At 49.7% G+C, this 25,932-nt stretch overlaps 1 pseudogene; it reads right to left on the reverse strand.

Annotated features, from left to right (window-relative positions):
• Nucleotides 1-17,860: 17,860 nt before the first annotated feature.
• LOC101566701 lies at nt 17,861-18,467 on the reverse strand (annotated as a pseudogene).
• Nucleotides 18,468-25,932: the final 7,465 nt, after the last annotated feature.

Here is a 25,932-nt window from a genome sequence, read left to right on the forward strand (position 1 = left end):
CCGCCCGGGGACCCGCCGCCGCCGCCGCCGCCGCAGCCCGTGCCCAGGATACTCTCCACGCCTGCGACCCCAGGCCCAGGGTGAACTTCATCCGATTGGGAGAAATTCGTCTGACCGGGAAGCTGCCGCGTGCGGGAATCAATTTGACGTGTCCTCCACGTCAATCTCTGCGGTCACGCCGCAGACGCGCGAGTTGGCAGCTCATTGGTTCCCGTCACTGCGCGGGGCGCCCCCTCCCCGCCCCTACCGCTACCCTCCGGAGTGTCTTCCTCCCATCCGATTTCTCCACGCCCTCTGACCCCCCCAACGCACTCCACAAACACAACCGTCCCCAACCCAGCTGCGCCTATGACGATCTTTGGGCACCCTCCTGCCTCCAGCTTTGGGAATGGTGGGAAGGTCATTTTAAAAGGATTATACAGCACTTAGTACTAACACTAATTCTACTTTTGGTTTTACTTTTATTTCCACTTCTGCCATCATTATTAATAAGCCACCAGAAGATGACAGTTGATCATAGCAAAGTGTTTAGGGGGTGCCTGCCTCAACTTCCCCTCCCTGGCCAGTAGCAAGTAAGAGAGGGGTCAAGAATCCAGGTCCTCTGTGGCAGGACCACGGTAGAGGAAGACAGTTTGCCCCTGTAACAGGGTGCCCCACCTCCGGTCATTCCCCAGTTCTGCTACCAGAACATCCGGTTTCAAGCGTTTAAGGGCCACCTACCTCCTGCAGTGGTGGGGTCATTTCACCTCCCTGGAAAGGCACCTGGGTTCTGCCTCCTGCAGCGAAGCCCACCCACCAGAGGTTGAGCCTCTCTGGAGGTGAGCCAGGACTCTGGAGGAAGTTGTCACTACCTGTTGTCACTAGTCCGCAAGGAGTGCTAGGATGCAGAAGAGGTTCCCACTCACCCAGGCCACCCAGCCTCCCCCACCCACCATGGAAAGGTCCTCTCCCAAGTGGTTAAGGGCAGGGGTGTTGCACAGCACTGAACTATTTGACCCTGGCATGAGATGCCAACTGTTTTTGCACCCACCACACACTTCAGCACTTCCCAGGCTGCCAGAGTCACAGAGGGGACCAAAGGGGGAGAGGGAATCTTGGGATTTTGAGCCTAAAAGCAACCAGGAGGTGTCCAACTGCAGGAGGATGACAGCCTGAATGGAGTCTAGTACAGCTTGGAGTCCTAGGTCTGGTCTCCTGGAAGCTCACAGGTCTCTCAGAAGGGAAGACACAGCTCCTGTAGGGGGACTCCACAGACCCAGGCCCCAGAGACCCTATGCACGTGGCCAGGCCCTTTCCCCTACTAGGCAGTCTCACGAGCAACGCTGGCAGCTTTCCCTAATGCAGGGGCTAGGCTGTTCTGTGCTCTCCTTGGGTCTACTGGAGATCACGCAAGGTCCCCCAGGGGCTGGAGCTGGAGCCCTCTGCAAGAATCAAGAAAATCCAGTTTGGGAAGGGCTGAGGACCTTTCCTTATGTAGGATGCAGAATCCGGTATCCTGGGAGCCTAGGAGTGGTCTGGGGACTAGAGAAGAGGATTTGAGGTCAGCGCCCTGTGAAAGCGAGTGACCACATGAAAGGCTAGGTCCGTCTGGCGCTGGACAGAGACCCCAGAGACCACTTGGACTGGCGACGTATTGTGCACGGGATGAGAGCACGCAGGGCGTGGCGAGACCAGGCCGTGGAGGCTTTGGAGAGCAGGGTTGCTCTAGGTTCTCTCTGAGTATTCTGGAACCTCTGCGCCCCTGATCTAAATATGTCCTGCTTTCAAGTCAGGAAAGGTATTCTGAGAAAGGAGGGTTCCTACACCATGGCCTCGCTGAGATCTGCATCCGGGCATCCAGGACCATGGAGAAGCAGCTGAAGCCACTTCTCTCCTCTGTGTGTGAGGACTCAGGACGCTGGAAGGGAGAATAGAGCAAGTTTAACAGCTGGCCCTTGCCAGCTCTCCATGCACCAGGTGCAGTGCCGAACACACCTTCGCTCCGGGGAAGGTGCTCTGCTGGACAGAGGCCGAGGGAAGCACGGGGCTTATACTCGGGGACCGGCAACTCTGGTGCCCTGCACGGGCGTAGTCCGGACCATACCAGCCGCAGGCGTTTGGCCCAGCCAGGCACCTGGAAAACCTTACAGTTTGTCGCCCCCTGTCGGCCCCGGGCCGGGCTCCACAGGTTCCCGCGCTGCGTACTGCACAAGGCGAGGTGGCCAGAAATAGGGTTGCAGGAGCGTGTGGACGACCTTCCCTCCCGGGAGGACCGGTCCGTCCTGGACTGGCAGCTGCTGGCCAGCGCCGAGCGAGAGGTGAGGAGCTCGCGGAGCCGCGGGGCTGCATGGCCGGGCTGGGAACTGCGGTCCCTGCGCCCTGGAAAGGCTCGCCGGCTAGGGCTGGAGCGTACAGTGGTGGGACGTGGGCTGAGGGTCCTCGCATCATCTCTGGAACCGGCCAAGGTGTCTGGAGTAGGGCGAGAAGGGGCCGTCTGGGTGTCACAGGGGTGTTCCCTAGCAGACGCGAATGGGGTGTCTGCCTTTCTGGGGCCTGGGGCTGGAGACTATGAAGCCGGGAGTCCCCCTTAGCCAGGAGCCGCCCAGCACCTCAAAGCTCGGCAGGGCAGCCAGGTCTCCGGGGAGCGAAAGTAGCACCCACTCCATGTCTTCCGCGTCGCTTGGATTTTTGGTGGCGCTCTTTGATGGGGCAGCGAGTTTGGTGGCAAAATAAAACATGCGACAATCTAGGCTCTTCACGGAGCCCAGGCTGGTCGCACGCTTTCCGGGAGAAAACCGACCGAGCCAATGAAAGTCCGACTCGGGTAGCTCAGGTTCGCCTTTCGATTTTGCGGGGAAGGATCCGAGAGCAGAACCACAGCCAGGGCGCAGAAGAAGCCGCGAGTCTGGATCCAACCTCGGTCAGGTCTCGCCACCCTCCTGCTTCCAGCCACATCTCGGTGGCTTCCACGCGTGGGCCGCTACACTTTTGCAGTTTTTAAGAGCACAGTGAGTCTTGGGGTTCGAAATAAGTCAACTTCTACATTTTTGGACTTTACCTTTTAAAAAACCAGCTCAGGCTGTGGGTGAATTTTGTGCATGGGGGTGCAGTGACATTCGACCACATACACAATTTTGCAAAGAAAATCCTTCCATACCACTCTTTAAAAGAGTAAGAAGACATTTTATAGAACAGCTGAAAAAACCGAGAAAATTTCCCAAAGAAGAGCTGAGATAAGGGAATTGTATTCCTGCAAGAAAACCACTGGGAAGTGGCCAGGATGGTGAGGAGAGGGGCAGAGAGGGAGAAGAACTCGCCCAGAGGGGCTGAGAAGCAGACCTCTGCTGGAAGCCACTGCACTCTCCCTACTTTACCAAGGAAGGTGGACCCTTGTGCAGCACCTTCCAAAGTCACTGACTCAACAGATGCCAAATGAAAGCGCCCCAGACTGGTGCCCTTCGGCATTAAAACACAGCCCCAAGAACAAGAAGTGCTACTGGGCCGCTGGGGGCCAGGGCCCCCTTTTCCCCCAACGTTTTCCACTTGGCCTGAGGTCTTAAAGTATTTGGCTAGCTTAACTGGGCTGAGGCAGCCTCTTCGAACCTTGGTTACAGACCCCCTCAGCAGTGTCCTTGGAAATGCAGAGCAGCCAAAGAAGCAAAGAAAAATTGTTATTTTCCTCAAATGAAATGAATAAGCAGGACTAAATCCATATTTTTGTGTGATAAACAAAATAGTGGGTGTCCAGGATTCCTTGATTCCGTTCAGAGACAAAAGGAGAAAAAACCAAACAGAAAACAGATTAACCATGAAACCCACATTGGAATTAGAAGGGGAAATTGAGATCACAAAGGAAGATCTAAGATACTTTCTACCCAGGGTGTGAGGACCTGGCTAGAGCATTTACAACAGTGCTGTCAGAGTAGAAGCACTATACGGTGGTGGTGGTGGTGGTGGTGGTGGTGGCAGCGGTGGTGTTTAGGTGATAACATAAACGACAGGGGGCTACCGCCCTGTGTAGGCAGGAAGTGTTGCTCTGAGCTTTTGAGAAGCCCTGTGTCATCCTTGAGTACAGACCTTGCACCAGCTGGATCCACTGCCCTGTCCCCCTGCTTTCCCCCAACAACTAGCTTTGGTTTCTTCTTGTAGAGAATTACCAATATGGTGCAATTAAAGCTATTTCACCTCATTCCAACAACCTAAACATCCTGCAGAAGACTCCAGGCAGGGCTGGGGAGATGGCTCAGTGGAATAAGCACTTCACTGGTAAGCACAAGGACCTGAGTTCAATCCCTGGTTCTGCGGAAGAAGAAGAAGAAGAAGAAGAAGAAGAAGAAGAAGAAGAAGAAGAAGAAGAAGAAGAAGAAGAAGAAGAAGAAGAAGAAGAAGAAGCAGCAGTGGTCAAAATTCCACCTTTGCAGGTAGCTCTCAACACTGTTTATGTGGCAGTGCTGATATTAAAATGGAAATATTTGGAAAACTTAAACTGTCCATGAGGCATATCTCCTGGGTACTCAGGATGAGGGGCATGCAAGTGTGCAAGGGAGCCACAGGAAGGCAGGTTTTGTTTTTGGGTTTGGTTTGCAAAGGACAGAAGTGGCATTTGCTGAAGGAAGGGTGAGGGTGACTATGATGAGACCTGCAAAGGCAAGGGTGGGAGTGGGCGAGGTCCCCTGCAAGTATGGACATGTGTATGATGGAGGAGTCTGTCCTGGCCTAGCCTAATTGGAACCAGCTCTAAGCACGCTGCCCTTGAAAGCAAGGACAACGCGGCAGACGGGAGGCTTTTCTGCTCTGGCACTGACAGGAGCTGGAAGATGCCCAGGAGATGCTAACTCCCTTTGTCTCCAGGATGGCTTGTTTACTTGCCTTCATCCAATTTTTAGCGAAGACCAGTCCTCCCCAGTGGTTAGCGCGCGCGCATGTGCGCGTGCACATACACACACACACACACACACACACACACACAGAAAGAGAGAGAGAGAGAGAGAGAGAGAGAGAGAGAGAGAGAGAGAGAGACCCTAATTCGAACCCTGGACAGGGGGATGGGGCATTTGGTTTAGCAGAACAATCTTCTCAATAACAGTTCTTCCCAGGAGAACTGAAACCTGCAGGGGGATGGCACCTGGATGCCCCCAGAAGTGCCCCCTTTTCTCTCACCCTTTTCTTCCATGGTTGAAATTCCAATCAGATTTAGATTTTAACAATTTCATTCTTCATGTTACTTAGAAATGCTGCAACTTTAGAAGAAAAGCTTTGTTCCTGAGCTGTGGTCGGAATGTTTAGTGTAAGCCCAGAAGTCTTGAAGGCCTCTGAAACTGTGTGTTCTCTTCACTTAATTTCTTTTTCTTTCTTTCTTTCTTTCTTTCTTTCTTTCTTTCTTTCTTTCTTTCTTTCTTTCTCTCTTTCTTTTCTTCACTTAATTTCTCCTAAGCAAATCTCTGTTATTTCTTCCATCAATGGATGGCAGTCATTGGGAAATCAGTTGTCTTTCATGAGGAACTTTCTTCAAGGCATGAAGGGGATGTTTACTTGTGGACAGCCTTCTGCTACCGGCTCGGTCCATCGCTTTTATCTAATTATCCCTGGACATCTTTCCCTCCTGGATTGCTGCAACATCCCAATGCCTGCTGCATGTCCGTCTATCCACACACATGTATTTATATTTATGTATATGAAATACGTCCACAGTTCGGTGATGGTTTTAATTTTCTCCCCCGCCCCATCTATGGGCTAGGGAGTTTTATTGAAGACCCGTAATGCCTCCGGTTTTGATTTAGTGTTTTGGAGTTTGTGATCTCATTGCCTAGTATGGAAAATATTAGACAGGGTTGGCAGATTGCACACAGGAAAAGGCCCGCACCACCACCTTCGTGGGGCGGGAGATTGTCCCCAGCGCCACAGCAAGGTGGCTGCACAGACATCTAGCATCAACATTCAGTCTTACTGTCACTGAACAGAGACGCCATCAGCCCATCCTGCTTCTGCATGCGGTTCTTTCAGAATCACTGCTTCTCCACAGGGCTGGAATCACAGAGGAGCCTTAGAACAACCTCCGGCCTGGGTCCAGGCCCCAGAGATGGACTGAATTTGTGTGAGCCGTATTCTAGGGGTCGGGGTTTTTTAAAGAACTACCAGGTAACTCTAATGGGCATTAATGTTTGAGAATCTTTGCTTTAGGACAAACTCAGGGGGAAGGGACTGTTTGCTCGGCAACTGTTTGCCAGGACATGAGAGGAAAGGCTGGTGAGATCCAGGAAGAATTGTGCTGGTCCACTCCCAGGGCAGCCTTTCGCCGCCGGCACACTCTGGCTCCTCTTGGAGCAATCTGCTCCCACATCACCCTAACACCCCTCCACCCTAACACCCCTCAGTGTTCCTGCATTCCTCAGGTATTCCCTGCCTAATGGTTAAACAGACCCATCTGCCCAGGGAGCAGGGGGCAGCTTGGGGGCAGCAAGGACACTGCAGGAAGAGCGGAGGGGGGTGGAGGGAGTGGAGGAGGATGAATTACAAACAGGGGCCCCCAGCGAGTTAGGATCCGCATACCATGGGGGAGGTGGAAAGGAGTCTCAAGATTGTTAAATAACACAAGTCTCCAGACCCAAGACAGCCCCGGACCCACCCTCAAGCCCCTGATGGCATCTGGGAAATACGAATATTCTCCAGACTCCTCGGGGAATTCAACGTCTCTGGGGGATTCAACATCTCCGTGATCAATTCGGCAGTTAGAGTCCTTTAATTACCATACCCCAGGAGGGGGAGGAAAGCTGTCGTTCACGCCCTGGCCGTGCTGGCTGCAGAGCTCCCAGAGGTGGACCTGGGATCCTGTCAGAGCCATCAGTGTCCCTTGAGAGGGTAACAAGCACCGGAGGAGGCAGAGACGGGAAGTAAACACCCGCACTCACCCGCTTTAAAGTCTCGCGTCAAAAAAACAAACAAAAAATCTCCTCATTAGACTTATTTGGTGATAATAATATCCAAACTGTTATTTGATTTTTACTGTTTTACAAACTTAAGCATATTCCTAAATATAACCCCCTCCCTTTTTTTTTTAACAAGTTCTCAGAAAGCTTGGGAGTAAGTTTTTCATGGCAGGATCTTTATGCGTGAAGCTTTGAAAAGTCAAGCTTTTAATTCTTCTGGGAAGATACCTAGAAGGGCAATAGCTAGATTAAATGGGACTTCTATTCCTAGTTTCTTGAGGAATCTCCACACTGATTTCCACAGTTTTTTCACCAGTCTAATTAAATAATGATACCTTATACTTTGAGTAACTAATTTAAAGACGACAATATGCAATGTATTAACCGTTGCTACCCTTGTGTTATCTTGTTTTGATATTTTGAAGGGTTTTTTCCTCTTTAAAATAAAAAAGGGCAGGCTTGCATAACACGGTTTATACAATCTTTTTTTAGCTATGAAATATCATTAGCAACCCCCCCCCCCACTCAGACTCAATCATTTTTACATGGCTTATAAGTCTTTTGATTTGCCATATTAGTATGAGCTAGACCCTTAGCCCTTTCTAAGGTTTTTTAAACTTTGACAGAAGTACCCCTCCTAAATTGTCCGGGCAGCCCTTGAGTTTGCAATCCTCCTTCCCCGCCTCCTGAGTAGCTGCGATTTCAGGTGTGCACCACCACACCCACCTTTCTGAGTCGTGTTTATTTTAAAAATCTCACATGAGAGTCTCTGGAAATGTGCGTTTTCTAAACCCTACTTCTTTTTAAAAGTGTCTTGTAAAAATAAAACTCTTCATGTTCATTTACTTGAATAAAATTATTCCTTTTTGAAAGGTACCATTCAATAATTTAAAGGTAAAGCAAATTAATATTAAAAACAACGACAATGAAAACAGAAATGTCCTTAAATTATTTGGTGCTTCTTCACATCATTCCTGTGCTGGGTTGTATGTACAGTGGCTTGAGATTTCGGGAAGAGGTGCAGAGTGGGTGACAACGCGGAGACAGTGTGTACACAAATGTTGAGAAAATGGACTTTGACAGGTTCCGAGGTTTTTAGCCCCCGGCAGAGTGGACAGCTGAATTTATACTTGTCTGTCTGAGATGCCCTCCCAGTGGCTCGCTGCCTCCTAGGCCAACAGGGCAGGGTGTGCTGCTTGGCCCGCAGTACCAGCAGGGTGCAGTCCACTGGACTTTGAGGAATCACCTCCACACTTCCTGGTGTAATCTTTCCTGCAATGATGCTACACAAAGTATAACCCGGTGGCTGTGTGCAGGGCAGCGATCGCATGTGCTGGACACGTGTTTGTGTTTGTGATGTCACCAGGCTGATTCAGGCAGAACAAATCTGGCACTTTCATCTTGTTTTCCCTCTGAGCAGCCGCAGGTGACTAGAAGAGGGACCCTGGGAGCAGCGGGGCTTGGCGTGCAGCAGCCCCTTGACTGGAGAGAGACCTTCAGTGGGGCTCGGGGGTGTTTTACACACCTCTGAGCTGGAAGCCTTAGACTCAAGCTGGCCTTCTTCCCTGTAGCACGGAGGTGAGTCCATCGCCCTTGCTATGCTGTTAGAGCTTCTCTTGCATGGCCAGCAAACTTTAAAACTGCTGGAAAGGCTGGAGACATATGTGATCAGGTGCGATCAGAACTATTCCCCATGGCAAAAGCATGTGTGCACACATGTGTGTGCCTGTGACTGTGGACTTAGTATGCTCAGCATCTACGTAGTCTAAGGCTCAGTATCTATGGGGTCCAAAATGCATAGGGACCTCCAACTCAAAATATTGACAAGTCTAGGATTTTTATTAGCTCAAAACTCTGAGGCTAGAATCCACGCTTTCACTCCTCCTGGAGCCTGACCTCAGCGAGTCTGGTGGCCACATCTGTGAGCCAGTAAGGGCCACAGCAAGGGTCAGATGACCTCACAGAAAATGCTGCAGGACCAGAGGTGGTAAAACAATGACAGGATCTCCTTGTCTCATTTTTCTACATTTTCAAAAGATTCATGCATTTGCATTTTGGTCTCTTGTTAAGGATACCAGTTAGACATCAGGAGATGATTTGATAACAGAACTATTTACAAATCAAGCTGGATCACAGTCTGTTTTGAGGAGGAAGCAGGTTTTAAGCCCTTTCCTGGCTTGTTTGTCACATTCCTTTGTGGCTCTGAGATACTTCCTGGGGCTCTGGAGACAGAATCAGCAGTGTACCCACCCAGGAGGTGAAGGACAGGAATACTGAATAGCAGAACACTTTCTGGCCTAAGAAGGAAGCCCAGATCCAGTCTCTAGGTGGATACTGGTTCTTGCCACACTCGCAGGGACCATGGTCTGCTCCCATGCTGGCCTTGAAAACTTGAGTTCTTCCTTTGCCAGAGTAAAGAAGATCTTGTTCTTCTGTGCTCACTTTCTTGCCCTTTCTGTCCTAAGTGGAGTCTTTTCTTTCTTTGTTTGGCTTTTGAACGCGTTCTTTCCCTGAGTGCTGCCTTGGGGGAAGGGCCTGGTGCCAGGAATAAGCTTAGGCCTGGGGCTCAGGTGCAGGCTCTGTGTAGACAGAGAGGTCCCTACTGCAGGTGGGGATTGGCTCTTTCACCCATCACACATGGTCATTTCCCTAAAGCTCACATCTGTCATGGTTAACCTGCGTTCTTAACCTACCCCCGTTCCGTGCTTCAAATGCAAGATTTTCGCTGAGTGTAGTCTTCTATCATGACAAGGCTGTACTCGGAGAATAGCCATTCTACAGTCACCAGTACCATATTGGCCAGGAAGGGCACTTTACTAATCTCATGGCCTCCAGCAAGTGTGTGGGGGGGGCTGCAGGCTGCAGGCTCTTCCTATAGTGGAAACCACTGGGTGCTGCCTGGTTCATTCCCTATAAGTACTAAGATGCTCATTACCCCACAATTTGTGCTGATCAGCAGCCTTCCATTGTCCTTGGCTACGGAGAACCACATTACCCAAAAAAGCAGTTGTCCTTCCTGCGGGGGGGGGGGGGGGGAGAAGTACCACATCCAATGACAGCCTCAGTGGAGGTCATTCCAGGCCTCAGCTCCACCTGGGCTCACTGAGGTCCAACTTCTCCTGTTCCTGCTGCTCCTCCCTTGTAGCTGCTAATCAAAGAACATTCCTGGAAGCCAGCTGCCTGCCCCATCCTCCCCTGGGGCAGCTCCTGGGGCCGAATCTCCAGCTGGGAACAGAGCTCTCTGTGCTAGATGTATCGTTCCCTTGCTGCAGAGGTAACCTCTGTCACTGCCACCAAATCACACAGGGCAGAGGCCAGGCCAGCTCCCACCACTTGCTATCCCCTCACCCTGAGAAGGGACTTGCTCTAAGCAGGTAGGGGTCCTCCACAAAAGGAAATGATTTGGTTTTGGGGCCCGCAGGGCAAGGAGGCGCTGGCAGAGCGTCAGCAGGAGCCACATCAGATTAGCTTCGGGCACTTAGAATCTGGGAAGCCAGAGCAAGCATGTAGTGTGGAGTGGGAGGCTCTGGGGCAAGCAGAGAGCCTGGAAATGTGGTCTGGCTGCGTTTCCAATGCATGCACTTTTCCTGCTACAGAGTCATGGCTTTTTTGTCCACTTGACAAAGAGCATAGAAGATGTCACAAATGTCACACTGGTTTCCTGGGCCCAGGGCTGAGCCTCCAACCTGGGGGAGCAGGAGTTCACCTCTGGGTATCAGGGGTGCCTGAGGCAGCAGGAGCCTATAATCCTCACACTGGGTTCTGGAGCTAGAGCTCACTGGGAGCCGCACATGCCAGGGTCACGGGGACTGTGGTTTGCCTCCAATGGGGACTTTGAAAGTTAGATGGCTGTGAGAGGTTGGGGTTCAGAGCATACAGGAGGCACAGGAAGGGTTGTCCAGGAGGGAGAAGGTGGAGAGCACAGCCACGATGTTGAAGGATAGCCAGACTGAATTCCACCCGTAGGAGGACAGCAGGACCCCATGTTGAGTGTGGTGGGGGAGGCAGGGAAGAGGAACCAGGAGACAGGCAAAGAGAGGCTCAGAAGCCGGTGTAGGGTGACTCTTGACTCCACCCTTTCCATTCTGGGACCTCTGCACCTGAGCCTGTGAATGGGGTCACCTAGATCCCACTTCCTGGGGACATCTAAGGAGTTAATGAGACTGGGAAGGTAAGATGCTAGGCACAAAGCCAGTACATTTATTACAGCAAAAGCTCAATAAATTATTATTTTAAAGTAACAATAGTATTGTATAATTCTAATAATAGAATATTTAAATACACTGCAATATAGAATTGTCATTGTTCTTAAAACCAACTAGGGAAGCAATCAAGAAGAAGCAGAGAGTCAGGAGCGGTGGGCCAAGAAGGTGCCCGGGCAGGTCTTTTCATCACCAACTGTAAATGATCCCAGTTTTTCACCAAGGCAGGATTTCTGCAAGCCACAGCCTGCTAGGCTCCCGGGAGCTTATTGTTTTACAAAGCTCTCCTGAGTTGAGTTGTACAAGATGATCCAAATACACAGTGGATGTTTTAATTTAAAATTTGTGTTACAGTAAAAGACACATTGCTTTTGGTTCACAATCTTCCCCTCACTTCAAACACGATGGTCCTATCCTCCTTGTCACTTTCCAAAGCTGTTCTGAAAGTCCTTTTGTATGGGTGTCTTTATGAGGCGCCATCAACAGCATGGTGAATGCTGCTGCCCAGTATCATCCAACAGAAAGGCAGGCTCCTGAATGCAGGACTCTGTGTCCTCATCTGCCTTCTTCACCAGATCTAGCACGGCTGACCTCTGGCTCCTCTTCAAAGTCAAAATTTGCCATGAAAGAGAAATGTTTTGAAAGGATTCAGAGCTTTGAGGTAGCCCAGACAGAGCAACTAGAGACACCCACAAAAGGCTTCCAGAACTGCCGCAAAAAGTGGCCAGGAGGATGGGATAAGTGTGCGCAAAATAGGAGGACTGTTATGAGGGCACTGTGTTGTGGCAGTGTGTCGCTTACTGTAATATTTTTAAAGTGTCAAATATTCTCCAAATAGGGTCAGTGAGATAGCTCAGTGGACTAAGCTCCCACTTAGGCAAGTGCAGGGACTGTGGTTCGATCCCCAGCACCACATGCCACACCAGCCCAGCCCTAGGGCATGCTGCTCCAGCCAGTGAGTCTGGGTGTGGTGGTGCATGCCTGTAACCTCAGCACTGGGAAGGCTCAAAAAAGAGGATCACTACAAGTCTGAGCTTCATAGTGAGACCCTATAACAAATATATACATATACATTCCAAGCACACTTTGTACTTTTACAAGTTTCTCTTTCTTCTTTTGTTCCTGCCCCTCAAAACACCCAGTCTTGGGAGCAGTTGCAGGGACAGCTGAAGGAGGCAAAGCAGGAGGAGACTGGGGCAGGGTCCTGGGACTGCTGGTCCAAACAGAATCTCCTCTGCTTCCTTTAGCTTTGGCTTCACTCTGTCCATGCCTGCCTTTCAGCCTCTCCCAGCTACCAGTATTGGCAGGGTGGGGTGGAGGCGTCCGCAGATAAAGGGCCAGGCCCACCCTGTGGCTGTGTGGGTGACAGGTTAGCTGGGAGGTGGCGAGCCCAGCTTCATAGCTGCTGGACGCCTTGGCCCTGCTCCCTGCAGACCTCTGGCTGCCCTCCCCTGCCCACACCTCTAATAGGCCTCAGGGAGGACAGTTCCCCATGTCTCCCACCCCTGCAACCCAGCTTCAGCTGGCCTCTCCCACTGGGTTCCGTGAGTCCCTGGCCAGGTCAGAGTACATGCAGCCTCTCCTGGCTTTCTTTGGCCTCTAGGGTCTGAGTCTTACAGTTTTTGTCCTCTTCTCTCAAGAGGGGGCCTCCTTCACTCTGCACCTGATGATGGATTGCTCCCTGTGTCTCCTGATTGCCACCTTCTTTATCAGTACCTACTGCACCCGGCCATGGCCCCCACCATGCCAACCTCTCCCTGCAGCTGCTGCTTCTTCCCAGAACCCTGATGCCACCTTTCCAGCTGTCTGTGTCCCTCCCCATGCCACAGGCACAGGAGCATCAGGGCTGCCGCTTTCTCCCAGGTCTTTTTCTCTGGTCACCTGGTGACCCTGCCTCACCTTCAGCATTGGATCAGTTCCACTCACTGAAGCTTTTCCTGCAGCGCAGGCTGGAATCACAGTCACCCCAGCCCCCAGCAGCCTTTTCCAGATGCCTGGCTCCCCCTGCACCACCCTCTAGGTGGATCCATGCCTTGGGGGCCAGCCTAGGGTTTCCTGCCTCTTATGTAAACATCGGCCACACCCCCACCAGAATAACCTTCTGGCTGGAACTTGTTCCTGGTGGAGCCTCTGATACTGCTCTTGGCATATCGCCTTGGCCACTGATGCCAAACCCTTCTCCCTGGGCAGTACCCACTCACAGACGGTGAGTACGAGTTCCCATTGTCCAGCACCACAGCGGCCGGCTCAGGACCGGTAGTCTGGGGTCCCTGGGATAAGTGGAAATGCGGTTCCGAGGGCCCTGCTATGGCTTCACTAGCTCAAAGGCAGGCGTCCCCCACCCACAACACATTTGCGCTCCCCCTCTGCACACTGAGCCTTTGCCCCACCCCCACTGTTCATGGTGGAGGCACTCCCAGCCGCACCCACAGCCTGAGATGACACCCCCGTGTGTCTGTCTTTTCTGTCTTCCTGGCTGACCTTTGTCTGCAGCAGTTCACACGCCACCTCCCAGAACACGTTTCTTCTGTTGTCCCTCAGAAGTGTGGCACTTGCTTCCCTGGGAGTGCTTTCTGCTGAGAGGGTTTTCCATAACCTTGGCTTCTGGTCATGTCTGGGGCCCCCGGCCCCTAGCCCCCTTTTTTTATTTATTAGAGAGAGAGAGAGAGAGAGAGAGAGAGAGAGAGAGAGAGAGAGAGAGTGGGGTGTGTGTGTGTGGCCAGCTCAGCCCACCAGGGGGCGGGGCTGGCTGGCATGTGGTGCTGGGGGATCGAACCGCGGTCCCTGATGCTTTGCCAAGCTTGTTCCAAGTAGGTGCTTTAGACCACTGAGCCATCTCTCCAGCCCCCTAGCCCCCTTTCCTTGAAGAAGATGTACATCCCAAAACCAGTATCTTTTCATGTTTTAAACGTTTATTTCTTAAGGCTGGAGGTGCAGCTTTAAGGTAGAACACTTTCTCAGCATACCAAAGGCCCCCCAAAGGCACAAAAAAAAAAATAAAACAATGCATAAGTAAGTAAATAAATTTTATTTCCTGTGAGTGGATTGTGTATTCATGGAATTCAAGGGTCCAGGATGCACAGTGGGCTTGTTTGGATCCACAACCCACTGCTGCGTTTCTCTCAAAGACCCACTTGCATCAGGTTCTCTTATAGCATTTAATGCAAATATATGCAAATAAAAGTCCATCTTTTTTTCTCCCTTTCTTACCCAAAAGGCATCATACTGTTCTGCCCACGGCCACCTTTCCACACTAGCTCCTCATGCGCCTCCTGCCCTTTTGGAATAGCTACTGCATGCTTCACTGTTTTAGGTAACACATTTATTCAGCCTTTCAACTGTGTTCGGTCTTCGGCTATTTTGTGGCCACAGGTGCGTATCTGTGGCTAAATTCCCGAAGTGAGATTGTGGTGCCAAAGAATATGCTTTAGTAATTTTTCTAACTATTGCCAAATAGTGCTCTGCAGAGGGAGGACCACTTTGAGCTCCCAGCGCACCCTGTTTTTAAGCCAAACCAATACTGGGTAGGTGGGATAGTAATGCAGTTTGGGTACTCATTTCTCACACATGAAGATCTGTTATGGTTGAGGCCTAATATGTCCCCAAGTCTCCTATGTATGAAAGTGCTTAGACCGTGGGGACACCATACTCATCAGCAAATGAGCTGAGAGCTGAGTGCTGTGGGGAGGTGGGGCCTGATGGGAGGTGAGCCCTGGGGGAGTGAGCTGGAAGAGTGTCTTCTTGTCCCCAGCTCTGCCCACTTCCTGGCTGCTGTGAGGCGAGCAGCTGTTCCCCTCCCCACCCCCAGGCCTCTCCATCATGTTACCTGGATGATCTAGGCAACCATGGACTGAGTCCCCTCAACCTTGAGCCAAATTGTACCTTTTCTCCTTCAGGTTGCAGGTGGCAAAGTGACAACACCACACCTTTCCACGTGCATCTGGCCTTGTGTAGTTCTTCAGCGAAATTTCTGCTTGGTTTTATATTGTAATTTTGGCTTTTTTCTGATTACTGAGTCATCTTCATGTATCATAGAGATTCACACTTTATCATTGATATCAGGTGCCGGTTTTTCTTTATTTTCTTAGTTGTCCTTTGACTTTGCTTATGGTGTTTTCTATTTGTTTTGCTTTTGCATAAAATCACTGGACTCTTTAAGAGTTACCATAGTGTACATTTTCAAATTCTTTGCTTTGTCTCATGCCTAGGAAAGCTTCCTTCCTCCATAATAATGAAGGATTTCTCTCAACTATCCAGGTAGCATTTACCTGGCTTCATTCTACTCATTTAATTTGTTGACCACCATACATAGCGTAAAGTGTGAAGCTGTCTCTTTCCAGAGCGCCACCAGAGACAGGAACCTGCAACATATTGTCACCCTGAGTTTGACCATTCCAATACCTCATAGTCCATTCTTTCAGGCTCTAGTCCTGTGTCCCACCCCCCATAGTTCCTCCCATGTATCAAGTGGTTGCCCAGAGCATCCATCTGAATGCATCGTAAGCACGCTCTTCTCCAGTCTCAACTTCCAACACACCTCTACCTCTACTCTGCAGCACCTATGGCCAAGCCCTTCAGAACATGGCCCAGGATCGATGTCACCAAAATGGACAGAGTTCCCATTTCCTGGTTCTGACTTTCTAGAGTGTTCTGCCCCCAGAGGAGTCCCGCCATTCACTGCATCACCAGACTGCTTCAGGGAGAAAGCAAAATAAAGTGGCTAGACTCACAGAAGCAGCAATGTTACTTTCTATCAAGCCATGCTGTACTACAGACACAAAACTCTGGCCTTCATGTGGGTGCAAATTTATTGGCCCAAGACCTAGGGTGTAGGTGTTCATTTGTGTGACCTTTAAGCTGCATCTTGCCCTGCTTCCCTCTAGGAGGGCTCTTTTTTGAACACTGGCCTGTTAGCAACCCCTACAACATGGTCAGCATTGAGCTTGTCTTCAGGCCTTTCTTGGCCCTGCAGAAATCTGTCCATCAATATGACTGATAATAATTGTTCTTTACATACAAACTGGCCAGCAAGATAGCTTACAGACTAAAGTGCCTGCTTAGGCAAGTTCAGGGACCCAGCAGCACATGCTGCGCCAGCACCACCCCCAGGATGGGCTGAGCTGGCCAGAGTCCAGGCATGGTGGTGCACACCTGTAATCCCAGCACTGGGGAGGCTGAAAGCAGGAGGATCACCATGAGTCTGAGCTGCATACTGAGACCCTACAACAGCCAAATATGAGAGAGAGAGAGAGAGAGAGAGAGAGAGAGAGAGAGAGAGAGAGAGAAGAGACAGAGAGAGACAGAGACAGAGACAGAGACAGAGACAGAGACAGAGAGAGACAGAGACAGAGACAGAGAGAGAATATAAGACCTTTAATGCCTCTCTACGGTCAGGAAGACCCAGACTTAAAGAATAAATTTGAACCTCCTCACAACTTAAGATCTGATGACCAGCTTACAGCAAGTATAAGATAAAGTTGGTTCCTAAATGACCTCATGGGGATGCAACCAGCCAGACTCAACATGTGGGAAATGTTACAAAACAATAACCAAATATATTCAGGAAGTCAGTGGTGATAGAAAAAAGTAACATGTATGATACACAACAAGTAAAATGAACGCAAATAAAGCAGGCTGAGAAGATGGGCTAACCAAGGGAAAGGGTTGACTGTGTGAACCCTGATTGAAGGAAGTCACCTGTGAACGCCCACTTACTGGTTGCTCTGTTTGTCTGTGGTTGGTTCCCCATGGGTTCACTCATTAGGATCTTGATCCCTGGGGTCGAGTGTTAAGAGCTGGGGCTCTCAGTCACTGAGGCATTGGCCTCGCAGTGTAAGTTGCTATAAATGACCAGCCTAGCCCCCTCCAGGCTTTGCTTCCTGTCTCCCTAGGGGTCCTGTCCTGCACCCCCTTACACCATGATGGCACCACAGCTGTGCAAGCCTCCTGAGGACCACACTGAGGCTGACCTGCCCTGGAACCCACAGCCCATGAGCTGTCACCCGGCCCTTTTCTTTCTTTCTTTCTTTCTTTCTTTCTTTCTTTCTTTCTTTCTTTCTTTCTTTCTTTCTTTCTTCTTTCTTTCTTTCCTTCCTTCCTTCCTTTCTTCCTCCCTTCCTTTCTTCCTTCCTTCTTGAACTAAAGACCTAACAATCAGCTGCACCATTAGCCCTTTGTATTTTCAATTTTGAGACAGGGTCTCACTAAGTCACTAACTTGCCCAGGATGAGTTGATACTTGCAATCCTACTGCTTCAGCTTTCTAGAGTGCTGGGATTAGAGGCATACACTGTGCCTAACCTGAACTATTTCTTTTTTTTTCTTTCTTTCTTTCTTTCTTTCTTTCTTTTTTTTTTTTTTTTTTTTGAACCGGAGATTGAACTCAGGCCCTTGCGCTTGCCAGGGAAGTACTTATTCTACTGAGCCATCTCCCCAGCCCCCTGAAATATTTCTTTTTCTTTTCTTTTTTTTTTTTTGTAAGTTGTTTTATTTACAATGCCAACTTTGAAAAGCTCACTAAAGTTAACTGGACAATAACCTATGCAGAAATCACTGTACAAAAAGAGGGAAAGCTCAAAATGTCAACTTTCTACAGAGAACCCACAGTTCAGTTTTATTCAGAGGAAAGAAAACCAGCAACTTTTGCTCAGACTAGAAGAAATTCAGCCATTGATTTGGAATCTGTAGCTCTAACTACACATGCAATGAAGACAATATTACGCTAATACAATTGCTTTGCTTCTGCATTTGTCTACTGTTTGTCTAATATTAACAATTATAAACAGAGCAGTGCAACTAGGATTTGGAACTATCCTTATAGTGTTACAGTGTCAGGCACAACATTTCACTTCTCTTCACACCACTGCTTCTCCTTGCATACCTGGGCTTCCTCCTCTTCAGTAAAGTCATTTTTGATATTAAAAGTCTTGCGAATCTCCTCAGGAGTTTTCCCCTTGATCATATAGGCAACAGTCTCGCATGTAACATCAAGCAAGCCTTTGATGTCTAGGTAGTTTGCTGCCAGAATAAGTTCAAAAAGTGTTCCTTGGTCAACTTTCAGGAATTCTTGGTCCCAAACAGGGATGTCATCTGTTCGCTTTTCTTTGTTCTCATCATCCTCAGGAGGAGGAGGGTCATCCTTGTGGTGGGTACACCACTGAATGACCTTTTTTAATATTGCTGCATTAACATTTGGTAGAGGAACTGGGTCATCATCTCCTGCATCATCCATTCCCAAATCTTCCAACATGGTCTTGATTGTCACAGACTGTTTAGCAATTTCAACATCAACTTCAAATATCTCTCCATCAGAACTCTGCAACTTAATTGAAGGCATGGCGTTCGGTCTCTAAAAGAGGGCGGGCCCGAGGCGACAAGAGGACGAACTGAGTCCCACCAGTCGGAGAAAGGAGGCGGCGGCGGACAAAGCCACTCCTGAAATATTTCTTGATGAAATAACTTGAACATAATTTAGCCCATGCGCTCTGGTGCACTTTTCACTCATGCCTATCAACCCAGAAGCTGCTCCAGGCCAGGGAGCTGGTCCTGCACACACATATTTTTGGGGAGGCCTGTGTTGGATTTCTTGAGCACTGAGCCACAGCAGCCCAGGAACCAAGCTTGCTCCCCAAATACCCCACATCTGGTGTCAGCTGTGGGTTAAGTTGGGTCCTGACATGAGTATGAGACTGTGGCAGCCTGTTGAGAGTTAACCATTCTCTGCTTTTTATCTCAGATATCATCAAGCTTGTCCTCAGGTTCTCAGTGGCCCATCTCCCCCTCCTCCTCACCCAGAGTTGCACTATTATCAGCCCTGCTGTGTGGGGCCCAGGAAGATAAACCACTGGGCTATGGCTTGTGTCCAGGTGTCCCCGAAAGCCTCAGGCCTCATGGGTCTCTTTTGGAGGTGGCCGAACCTAGAGTGTGTGATTGATTCATACTGCAATGCTGGGATTAAGGGTGGGGTGACTGCTAAATCAGCGCATTGATTAGATGGGCTCTGCTCCAGTCCCAGTAGACTGGATACCGAATAAGGAACAGAAAGTAGCTTCTCTCTCTCTCTCTCTCTCTCTCTCTCTCTCTCTCTCTCTCTCTCTCTTCCCCCTCTGCTGCTGCTTTGTCTTCTGTGCCATGAACCGTTGCCCCTCTTTGGAGCCACTTCCTTATGGACTGAAACCTCCACAAACTGTGAGCTAAATAAACCTTTCTTCCCTTCACGTTGGGGGTCAGGTATTTTGTCTCAGCAATGAAAAACATAACTAAGACACACCGTGTAATCAACTCAAACTGCTGACTAAGACTTCCGCTGCTTCATTCCCAAACACGGCCAGTCTTTCAGGAATAACACTGTGATCTCTGTGCCATTCTGAGCGCTGCCCTAAAGATGCATGAGCTGGAGATCAGAAAGATGAACGAGATGGGCTGGCCAGTATCCCACCCTAAAAGAAAGAACACATCACAGATAGGACATTCTCCCTTAGGGACTAAACACAGCAGGATCCAACTTTGTCCAGGAACTGAAGATAACACAGCGGTTGCCCACTCTGGTACCATAGTGCTCCACACTGATTGGCTCCTCCCCAGCCTTGAGAGTGGAACTGAGGCTCACTGCCTGGCATCTTGCTGAGGATTTATACACAACATCTTGCTGCAGTGCTCACAAACTAATACAGAGAAACCATGACACAGATATAGAAGTGCAGGCCATGGGCGACCCTTATTTCTGGCCACATCAACCAGGACGATGCTGAGCAAGATCTGAACCTGGCATCTGACCCTGGGTACGGAGGCACACACTTGGAATTCCAGGACTCTGGCAAGCAGAGATAGAAGAAGCACACATTTGAGCCCAGCCTGGGCAAGCAAACGACTCAAACCTTACCTCAAAATACAATATTAAAAGGTGTGGGATTAGCTCAGGGTGAAGGGTTCCAGAGTGCACGTTGGTTTCTTCCGCTATCCAACACATGAAAACCCTGCGGCATGGACACTCTCTTCCATTCTGGAAATCTGAGGCTGCTTGAGGACTTCACATGCAGGCCTTTTAGGATTTCCCAGGACTGGCTCCTGGCAGCCAGCCTCCCAGACTCATGACTTGCCTTAGCTGCCCAAGACGTCATGCTCACTAGTGCTCGCTGGTGCCCCCAGCAGGAGGCAACTGGTAGGAGGAGAGGTGATGTTGGGGAGGTCTCAAAAATACTATTTTGGGCAGGAGAGATAGCTCAGTCGAATAAACACTTGCCTGGCAAACGCAGGATCCTGAGTTCAATCCCCGGCACAAATAAATAAATAAATAAATAGAAATTTTAAAAAGTACTATTTGGTTGGGGTGACTCTTGGAAGCAATTTATGAAGTGAGGACCTGGTATAACTTAAAGATGTCAATTAGCCACTCTTTGCATTTATTTTTCTGGTCCTGAGGATGGGACCCATGACTTGTAAGCCCTACACTCCCTCTTCATTACATTTTAACATCTAGGGTCCTCTGGATGGACCACAGATCCACACATTCTCTGAAAGTGATTGGAAATTTCTGCCTCTTGCATTTCTAGGGAGATGATCCTTTGGTTTCATCATATTTTCAAAGGATTGAACTAAAACAGTTCTAAAATCATTGTTGTCTTTGTTATTCATCCTCGGGCATAAATAAAGGTTTATTGTGCAACAGGCTACTTAGTGTCGAATAAAAATCACTTAGGGTAGCACAATAAGTTGGACTCTGTTTTCTACCAGGAGTCAACTGAGCATTTTGGGAAAGACACTAAGCTTGGAACCAGAAGACCTCGATTCTTACACCAGCTGGGCCAGTGACTTCTTCAAAGTCCCCACGGGCTTAGCTTGCAGAAGGGTCAGAACCAGATATTTGTCCATCCTGCTAAATGCGATGACTCAGTTGTGGGTTTAAAAAAACGTAAGACTGGGGCTGGGGAGATGGCTCAGCAGTCTAAGGGCCTGTCTTGCAAGCACAAGGACCCAGGTTTGATGGCCGGTACTGCATGCCATGCCGGCCCCCACACCAGGTGTGCCATGCTGGCTACTGAAACTGGGCGTGGGGGCACACACCTGCAATCCCAGCACTGGGGAGGCTGAGAAAGGAGGATCACTACAAGTCCAAGCTGTGTAGTGAGACCCTGTACCAAATACACAAAGAATCCTGAGTTTTTTAAAATCCTGAGATTTTTAAAAATTTAAGACTGTCCTATAGACATTCCTGAACCCTAGGAAGTGTCCAGTGTATATACACAACAGTTTCATAAGCTTTAGAAAGACCAGTGATCTTCTCATCTGCTAGATTCCCAAAGGATCTTCCAGGTCTGTGAAAGGTACACAGAGAGCTACGGCAGGTGCTTGTCCTTTCTTACCTTGGAAGCTGAAAGATTGGCTTCGGGTCTTTGCGACCTGGACTCTGGAGCGTCTCTGCACACCATGAGGAGTGGCTGTGCTGAAACAGGCCGTCACTGCAGATCTGAGCCACGACAGTGGACGTGGATGGGCCCAGAGCTGTAGGAGGAGCAGGGTGACCACCCAGGTTCTCAGCCTAACCTTATCCAGATTGCTAACCAAATATAACTGCAGCTAGCAAACCCAGGGTCCTCTTGGTGACCTGAAACCCCCCACCCCAACTAACTGTCTGTGTCTATTACTTCTGATGGCCCTAACTGCCAGTGATGGGGCAGCCCCACTGAAGAACCACCCCGCCCCCCCCCACCCAGCATGATGCTCTTTGGGAGCCTCTATTTGAAATAATTTATATTCTTTAGCCTGGCAGCTTTGTATCGCTGAGCATAATGACTGTTTCTATTTAATTTTCAGATGCTTAATTACAGTGGAACACTTCAACACCATTAAATTAAAACAAGCTACTAGCTTGTTCTTGATTGTGGCCTGGCGCACTTCCAAATGACGTTTACAGCAATATCAGCTATTTAATTCATAACACACATTTTTGCTAACTTCAGGACAAAACGGGAAGAGGCCTTGCCCAAGTCTGTTTGCAAGCTCGGAAACTTCCGCCGAGGGAAGCAGTTTGGGTGGCATGTCTCATCTGTTAATGAGCTTTCAGGGTTTTACGGAGCTAAGTCCCTCATCTTGAAGCATAATGATTTTCCAATTTGGTTTTCATAAGGACTGTTTATATTACATTTTGTGAAAACTAATGAAATTACGTAGTTCTTGTAATCATGGTTTTATTTACACTGCCATGTGACCAAGCCTATTATTTGGACTTGGCAAGTGAGCAGACATGCCCTCCATCCCCAGATTTTTTGGTGTGGAAAGCAAGCTTGCTAGTTGCCAGAAAACCCTGAGACATAGGTACACAGGTTTGAAGGGAGCAGAAGGCGGCAACACAAGCCCTGTAAGATAATCTTTGGGAATGGATGTTAGGAATTAGGTTGCGTCTTTACAGCATCAGTCATATGGGTATTGTTTGCCTCTGACAGTTTTTCTTTTAAGATTAATGTGCTTATGAAAACCTTGTGCGTTCTTCTACGAGGCAAGCTTGAAATCCATCAGCATTACCATCGGAATGACACAATACTGGGAGAGCAGACCAAATGACAAACAGAATCTGGTTTTCAGAGGCCAGTGTGTGTTGGAGAGAAATGATCTGAAGCCGAATCTGGCCCCCTTCCAGAAATTCTTCCCGCCATGCAGTTGGTGTGGGCTGCAGAGGGCAGGGGAGCACAGAGGGGGAGACGGGAAGCAGGAGGGGGCGCCGGAGGGAAAGTGATGGATCGAGAGCTCCAGTCTTTGTAGCGAACAATAGTCATATGTAAAACCGAGTCATGGAAATAAAAAATTTTTTTAAAAAGAAAGAAAACTGTGAAAAACGGGTCTTTTTCTGGATCATTAAGCAAAGTCATCTCTAACATCACCCGTCACCGTTTGGCGCGTGGTTGGCGGCGTCCAGCTGAAATGCAAGTTGGGAGAGCGCAGCATCTGCTGGGATTTGTGGAAGAAGAATGGCAGAAGGGGAACAGCTCAGGAGGCGGCGCCCAGAGGACCTCAGCGGGCGGAAGAACCTCCGTCTGCAAGTTACAGAGCGAAAGACAGCTTGGTCTCCAGGCCAAGAGGAAACCAAAGTGATGCCAGGCTTCAGAAATCAGCCTGGAAGCCCTGTTGCCGCCAGGGTCACATCAGGTGCCTACAAGGGGCTCGGAGCCAACAGCCAAACGAGAAGCGCAGTAATGCTGGAGGGGTCCTGGCAGAAGCCCTGCAAGCTGAAGGGGACGCTTGTCCCCGTCACACCAGCCCCCATCTTGCTCACTTTCAAACAGTTTTTTGTTTTTGTTTTTGTTTTCATTTCTGTATGTGGTACAGGGTCTCACTATGCAGCTCAGACCAGTAATGATCCTCCTGTTTTCAGCCTCCCCAGCGCTGGGATTACAGGCGTACACCACCACTCCCAGACTCAGTTGCTGGTTCAGTGTGCCCCAGGGGCAGGGCCAGTGTGGCAAGTGAGACCAGATGGAATCCTGGAACCTGCGCTGAGCTATCTCGCCGACCCACTCGCAAACAGTTTTACAGTGGCTTGGAAGCAGGGTGGCCGGGGCAGACAAGACCTACACTTGAGAACTTTTCTGGGTTCGTGGCGTTTGAATCCCAATCACTTCCAAACGCGATGGCCTAGTGTTGCCTGCAGAGACCCTAGATGTCAGACTCCATAAGGCTCTGAGGGACTCAAGACCCAGGCTGCCAGTGGAGCTGGCCAAGAGGCTGTCCTCCCTGGGTGGCTGGGAAACCACAACGAGCAGAACACTCCAGAGCAAAAGGGTGTCACCTCCTGTCTGCCTGGGAGAGATGACAGAAGACCACGTGTATGTGTGTCACAGACCAGGGGCCCAGGGACAGGTATGCAGGCAGGGTGAGGCGTGGCAGACACGGACCCCAAGCTGCCTGGGGAATGTTGCTAAGCCTCTATCCTGAGAGCCCCCGCTCAGCACCAGGCCTAGGAGGCAGGGGTACACAGAATGCAGGTGGCAGACCAGACCAGGTTTCCCAGAATCTCAGCCACTTTCCAAGAAGAAGATAAAACCAGGAGGCTGAAGGTGCTGGAAGCTGCAGGTCTCTGAGAGGCTTTGGCCCCCTTTCCTTATAATGCCTGACACCTGGGTGCCTTTTTGAGTGGCTTCTTCCCCTGTCCTGAAGAGAAATTCAAGTGCAGAAGCTGTTGCCATACATCCACTGTCTCTAACAGGTGGGTGGTCCTTCTGCAGCCGAGGTGCCCTCTGCAGGACCAGCTCACAGGGAGCTGCCTGCAGGTTGGGATGAAGTCTCTGTCAAGCCCTCTCTTTGGGTCTACTCATGTCCACCAGGAAGGGCAGGTGGCGGGAGTGCAGTGCTCCAGCCTTACTCCCATACTGCTTCTACGCTGTCCCCCACAAGGTTACTAGCAGCCTGGTACCTTCACCTCACATGGGCCAATGGAGTCATGTGGGACAAAGGGGCACAGGGAGGAATCTGTGGGCTACTGGGTTTTTCACTTACTGCAGACCTCATCTATGAACAGAACACGGGTTTGTCTAAGAGTAAAACTCAAGCTCCTGACAAGGAATCGATGGGTGTATTTGGAGCACTCAAGTGACTTACCCATGGCAGTACGTCTGTTTTGGTGACTTAAGGTCCTATAAGGATTCTTTCACTTCCACAAAATGTATCTTGTTTCTTTTCTCCTTCCTATAAACCTATATCATAGGCCAGTGTCTCTTCCACTGTACCAGGAAGTTTCAGAAAGGACTGCCCATCACACAGGTACTTCAGGTGACCATGACAATCATCTTTTCCCTTGGACACAGTACACAGGGGCCCTCCCTGGGAAAGTGCTCCCTCCCCCTCCCCCAGCCCATCCCCAAGGCCCTCAAGTGTCAGTTCCCTCTCACAGCCAGGACAGGCATAAACCCGGTGGTGTTCAAGGGCACCAAAACATGGCCAACACGGAGGGAAGGGGCAAACCAGACAGGAGCTGGTAATGCCTCAGAAAGACTTAAAGGTAAGCAGCCTGCTCCTGCAAGAATTTCTCTTAGAGGGTCTTTCCCCTACCACTACCAACCCGGAAGAAGTCTGGGGGATCAGAGGCTGCCCAGGGAAAAGTCTACATAGCACAGCCCCCAGCAGAGCCAAATGTCTGACTACAGGAAACTGCTTAAACTGCAGCACTGGCACATGATGGCATTGCCCATAGCCAAGATAAAATACTTTCAGGTAACTAGTGTGCAGGAAAGCATCAGAGCAGAACTCACTTGGGAGGAAGGAGACGGATGACGGCAGTCTGGTGGCAACGCTCTGCCACCCCCCTCCCCCGCTGCATTGCACCACTGTGTGCATTTGTTCAAACTCTGCATGGTTTCTTCAAGATCTGAGCACTTCATTGTATGTAAATTGTCCTTACACAAAAGACCATCAGCAGTTACTGAGCTCCAGTTAATTACGTGCATGATAAAGTGTTCAGGGGCGAAGTATACTGGTGTCTGCAAATTAACTGATAGCATTGTCTAAGGTTCATGCTCCTCCTAGTTTATACACTGAAACCTAGTCCCCGGTGCGATGGCATTGGACAGTAGGACATTTGCAAGATGAACAGGGCACAGGGACTCTGATCTCAGGAATAGGATTGGTGTCCTCCTCACACCAGGGAGCTGGCAAGCCCTCCCTACATGGGAGGACACAAGCAGAAGTCACCAGCAGTGAACCAGTCTGAGAGCACTGTCATCCTAAACCTCTCTGCTTTAGAGTTGAAGAAATAAATGTCTATTTTTCTAACTACTCAACCTGTGTTATTTTTTATTTCAGCCCAAATAGAGTAGGACCCTGAGAATCTGTCCTTTA

This window comes from Octodon degus, unplaced genomic scaffold, assembly GCF_000260255.1.
Source record: "Octodon degus isolate 3935 unplaced genomic scaffold, OctDeg1.0 scaffold00073, whole genome shotgun sequence".
Classification (NCBI taxonomy): Eukaryota; Metazoa; Chordata; class Mammalia; order Rodentia; family Octodontidae; genus Octodon; species Octodon degus.